Here is a 5,847-nt window from a genome sequence, read left to right as displayed (position 1 = left end):
TAAAAGCCTATCAATAAGCATGTTGTATCCGTGATTGAGGAGATCACTTTATAAATTGCCAGAAGAATCTCCTCTAATGGAGACTGAAGTCACTCTCTCTCCCCAAGAACCATGAGGGAAAAGAGAGATAGTCCCCTACTTGCACATGAAATCTCCCTTTCTCCTCCGACCTCCCTATTCCTCTCCCAAACAGGCCAGGCTGCCTTGGGAGGTGGCTGGGAGAAAAAGCAATGCTCAGTCCCCCATGGCAAAGTCTTTGGTCTTTTCCTCCTGGTCCCCCATTTTGTAGCGCAGCAGAAAGCACAGGTGAAGAGGATTGTCCTGGGAGGGCAGCAGCGGTGATCTCTGCTGAAATGACCCTGCCTTGCTCCACTTGTACTGTCTCCGTTAGGAAGAGGAGTGTCTGCTTCCAGAGTGTGGCCCGATGAAAAGGCGAGATGGACAGCACCAGGGGTTTCTCCGAATCTCCTCCAGGGAAGGTCACCTGGAAACCAAAGGCCAAACCATGCATGGGCTCCCAGCCATAACAGCTGTAGAGAAAGCGCCCACTCACCTTGCCTCCAGCTCCAGCTCCAGGCGCGCAGGTCAGCTGGAGCTGAGCAAAGTGCTGCAGCCAGGCCAACAGACAGACATATCATGCACCAAGATCTGTGAGTGGCTCATGAGGCAGCTTGTGGCGAAACTCTCTAGACAACTAATGTTCATGCCTTAGTGCTGCTTCACCTGGCTCCAAAAGCCTAGGCGCCACTCCAGTATCTGGTCGCTGATGGGGGCTACAAAGAGCTCAGTGGAAACCAGTAGGAGAATACCGACCTCCCTCAGCCACTGGGTCTGCAGGTGCAGCACAGAGCTCAGTATAGACTCATGCAGAAGTCCATAGCCCATTTACTCGCTTAGGATGGCATCCACCTGCTCTGGCAACTCCACCATCTCCACCGCACCCTGCAGGACATGCACTTGGTCCTCCAGCCCGTTGATCCGCCCTACCTCTCGGGCCTCTTGCCAAATGTTACTACCAGCCTGGGCACAGAATATGCTCAAAATGCCGGTGCCTGCGCCCACCTCCAACAAGGTCTTGCCTTGCAGAGCTGCCCAGTTCCGCAGGATGCCAAGGCGGTAGGCATTGGTGAGGACGCAGTTGGAGATCCTCTCCTCCCCCACATGTCCCTGTAGCACTCCTAGTATAGGTGGTCCTGCTTGCTTGCTCTTAGTCCTCTGGGGTCGGGATCATGGCAAGTCCACCTTCTGCTCCCCATCCTCTTCTTCTTCAGTTCTCTCCCCTCCTTTGCTGCCGCCCCCCCACGACTCTCCAGATATTTCATATAAATGGAATCATACAATATGTGGTCTTTTGTGATTGGCTTCTTAACATGATGATTTCAGGTTTCACCTACAGTGCAGCATGTATCAATACTTCATTTCTTTTTATTGCCAAATATTCCCTTTTATGGATACACCACATTTTATTCAGTTGACAGATCCTGGGGTCATTTACATAATTTTGGCTATTATGAATAATGCCATATGAAATTCATGTGCAAGTTTCTATGTGCACATTTCATTTTTATTTCTCTAGTATATATACCTTTGGGACTTACTGGGGCATATGCTCTTTCCCCTTACTGGTTAAGGGTAAGTTCAAAGAAAAAAAATGGAACTGTTAATTCTGGCTGAGAAATTAGAAAAGACTACTTAGTAAAAGTGGTATGTGAGCTAAGTTTTCAAATAGGAGTGATAGGATTCAACCAGAAAAGGGAAAATGAGATGACAGAAACTCAGACATTTTGACTTGAATAACATTTGACTCATGTTTGCATATCATTATCCAGAGTACATGTATGAAAACACAAATTGGTGTAAATATATTTTATATACAACAAGAGATATGAAAGCTGTGCTCTGTAAGTGTAATATGAATTGTAATGTATTCCGCTGTCATATAAAAAATCAATAAAAAAGGCATTTAAAAGAGTGTTATATCAGTAGTAAATCTTCATAACACAGCATATGTTTTTACTTCTGAATGTTTTATTTGTATACTATAGTTACACATAATAGTGGGGCTCATTTTGACATAATTATATATCATGGAATAAAATTTTCTCCACTTCAGTCCCCAGTACTTCCCCTTTTCCTCTCCTTCTACCTCCTCCTATTTCCTTTCTACTCTAATGGTCTTCCTTCTATTTAATTATAATTTTAAAATTTAGTTCTTTATATATAAACATAAAGGTCAAATTCATTGTGGTGCATTCACATGTACATAGCATAATTTGGTAAATCTTATTCCATTGTTTCTCTCCTTTCCAATTCCTCCTCCCTCCCCATCCATTGCTCCACTGATCTCCCTTCTATTTTCACGGGATTCCTCCCCCACTTTTTCCTATTTCTTTGGTCAAGCTTCCTTCTATGATAGAAAACATTCAACCTTGACTTTCTGAATCAGACTTATTTTATATATATATATATATATATATATATATATATATGTAAAATACTATATATATATATATATATATATGTAAATATATAATATAATATATAATATAATATAATATAATATAATATAATATAATATATAATATATAATATATAATATATAATATAATATAATACATATATATATATATATATATATATATATATGTGTAAAATAGCTTCTTTATTCATAACTGCCCAAACTTGGAAGCAATCAAGATGTTCTGATGAAAACAAATGAATTAAATTCTAGATAACAGAATATTTTTTCTTCGTTGTTCAAAACATTACAAAGCTCTTGACATATCATATTTCATACATTAGATTCAAGTGGGTTATGAACTCCCATTTTTACCCCAAATACAGATTGCAGAATCACATCGGTTACACATCCACATTTTTACATAATGCCATATTATTAACTGTTGTATTCTGCTACCTTTCCTAAACTCTACTATCCCCCTCCCCTCCCCTCCCATCTTCTCTCTATACCCCATCTACTGTAATTCATTTCCTTCCTTGTTTATTTTCCCATTCCCCTCACAACCTCTTATATGTAATTTTGTATAAAAATGAGGGTCTCCCTCCATTTCCATGCAATTTCCCTTTCCTCTCCCTTTCCCTCCCACCTCATGTCTCTTGTGGTGAGCCGTTTCTGTGAACTGTGGCCGCCATTACAAGATGGCGCTGGTTTCCCCTGTAGTCTGTGACAAACAACTCCTTATCAGAATGAGTTGGCAAGCTGTGACTTGGCACCCTATGAGAAAAGTCCACGTGGCAGTTGTGCATTGGGGCTTTATCTGCTTTATTAAGGCTGGGGCACACGGGAGGAGTGTTCGAGAGAGAAACAAGCTAAAAGACATGTCTAAACAAAGGCCTGAATAAACTGCTGAAGGAAGAATCCTGTGTCGTGTTTCCTTTGCTGGCGAGGGGTCGCGGCAGTTGGTGGCCCGGACTGGGACACCTCCTCGAACCCAGGATCCAGAACCTTCAGCAGTCAGGGTGGTGCACTGGTTAGTCCCAGGTAAGTGGGATCTGCGATCAAAGCGGGGTTAGTCCCAGGTAAGTGGGATCCGAGATTAAAGCGGGGCAGCTCCTCTGTAGATAAAGAGAGAGCGGGGGAAAAATAATAAAATAAGACGCTCCTTTGTAGATAAAGAGAGAGCGGGGAAAAATAATAAAATAGGACGCTCCTCTGTAAATTAGGAGAGAGCGGGGTTTTGTATTTTCACTTTCTTTATACTGCTTGGAACAGTATGGGTGCTACTCCCTCAAGCCCAATTTTGCTGGCCTTGGACGGGTTACTGCGTTCTAAGGGACTTAAAGTGAAGTGGAGCACATTACAGAGGTTTTTAGAAGAGACTGACTCTGTAGCTCCTTGGTTTGCTTTTTCAGGGAGTCTCACGATTCCCAGTTGGGACAAATTAGGGAAAGATCTGGATTTCGCTTACAAACAAGGAACTTTAAGGGGTGGTACCATTCCGCTTTGGAAATTAGTGAGGGGGTGTATAATGGATGGTAAATGCCAGAAAGCTGTGAGCGAGGGTCAGGCCGTTCTTGAGCAATTGCATGAAGAAAAATCGGAGGGGTCACATAGCGAGGTAGCAGCAAGTATTAGGAGTAAGAGTGGTGAACAGATAAGGGAGTCTGAAGTTAAACAGAGGAGAAGGCTCTATCCGGACTTGATTGAGTTAAAAACTCCCAAGGACACAAGTAGCTGGGACAGTTCTGAGGAATTGGATCCACCCTAGCCGCTCTCAACCCCGCCTTCTCATCTTCCCCCTCCCTATCAGGCCCACAGAAAAGTCTTAATTGACCTTCTCCAGAATATTCACCATGGCTGATTTTAGGACTCTTAGCAAAACAAAAAAAATCTCTACAAAAAAGTTCAATATAGATAAAATTGCCTATTTTCATGTTGCCCTGTTTTACTTGGCCACTGTCTGTAAAAATCAGCACTCCAGGCGCTGGACACTCCCTTACTAGTTTTTCACAAAAATTTGTAAACAAGGCCTCTGGCCTTGAGCTGGGCTTCACAGTGCTGACTACATTTCTAAGATAAGGGAGTTACTAACTGGGCTCCATGGTAACAGCTGGCAGGAGGAAGAACTGGAAAGGGAGATAGAGGAACTGGAGGGTCGAATGAGAAAGTCAAGATTTAAAGCACCTACAGCCCCGATCGCTGTCACGCTCCCTCCTTATAACCCCAATTGGGACAAGGACAACCCCAGAAGGCTGGGGGTGTTCGGTGGCAGCCTAAGACGGCCCAAACTTCCCAGTAATTAAAAACCTGGATGCTGATGGACAGCTGGCCAGAGTGCATGTTTCTCTAGCCTTTAAGGATATTAAACAACTAAAGGAGGCAGTTACTAATTACAGACCCCATGCCCCCTTTACATTGACTCTCTTCGAGTTTTTCTCTGCCAATCAGCCGACACCTAGTGACTGGCAACAGCTTTGCATGGCTGTGTTGTCCGGAGGGGATTTTTTGTTGTGGAAAAGTGAAAATCAAGAGAGGTGTCTCGAGCTAGCCCGAGTCAATCAGAATGCCGGCTTCTCAGGGCGTAACCTTGAAATGTTAACAGGCTTGGGACAATATGCTATCATAAATCAACAAATTAATTATAATCCTGGGGTCTATGCTCAGATAGCTACAGCAGCCATTTAGGCTTGGAAGGCTCTACCTATTTCAAATGCTAAAACAAAAATTTCAAAAATTGCTCAAGGACCCTCTGAGCCTTATTCTGACTTAATTGCCTGATTGATTCAGGTGGCAGGGAAAATATTCCCTAACTTGGAACAAGCCACGCTGTTCATTAAGTAATTGACTCTTAAAAATGTAAACACCTATTGCCAAAATGCTATTAAATCTACCAGAGCAAAGAGTGTTGATGACATGATTCGAGCTTGTAAGGATATTGATGGAGCTCATATTACTGGACAGGTTCTGGCCGCTGCCCTCAAAACAGGAACAGGGGCCTGCCCCAAGGTCTACTGGGCAATCCAGGGATGGAATGGTGCCCCAGGGAGTGGACAACTTTGTCACCTCCCACGGACTAACCCCTTTCTATCTGTAGACTCCCCAGGGGAACGCCAGGAAGTGCAGGATGTACACGAGCTGCAACCGCAGGTCACAGAGACAGAACAGGCTGCAACCGCAGTAAGATCTTGGCCAGGCGGAGGGAAAATGCAGACAAAATCAAGCAAAATGCAATTGGCTAGGAAAACTTGGAGAACTTTTGCCCCGAAAATGGGCAGCGGACTCCATGCTGTTTGCATCACCATGGTAACCATGGGGTGCCTGGCCAGAAGAGTAGCTTCCTGGTCCCACCTCCCACACCTTTTCGGGCTTCTGATTGGTTCTTCCAC

At 43.7% G+C, this 5,847-nt stretch overlaps 1 pseudogene; it reads right to left on the bottom strand.

Annotated features, from left to right (window-relative positions):
• Nucleotides 1-234: 234 nt before the first annotated feature.
• On the bottom strand, nt 235-4,801 carry LOC144249280 (protein arginine N-methyltransferase 6-like; annotated as a pseudogene).
• Nucleotides 4,802-5,847: the final 1,046 nt, after the last annotated feature.

This window comes from Urocitellus parryii, chromosome 11, assembly GCF_045843805.1.
Source record: "Urocitellus parryii isolate mUroPar1 chromosome 11, mUroPar1.hap1, whole genome shotgun sequence".
In the NCBI taxonomy this organism is placed as follows: Eukaryota; Metazoa; Chordata; class Mammalia; order Rodentia; family Sciuridae; genus Urocitellus; species Urocitellus parryii.
Note: the sequence above shows the minus strand (reverse complement) of the source record. Positions and strands in the feature narration are given on the sequence as shown.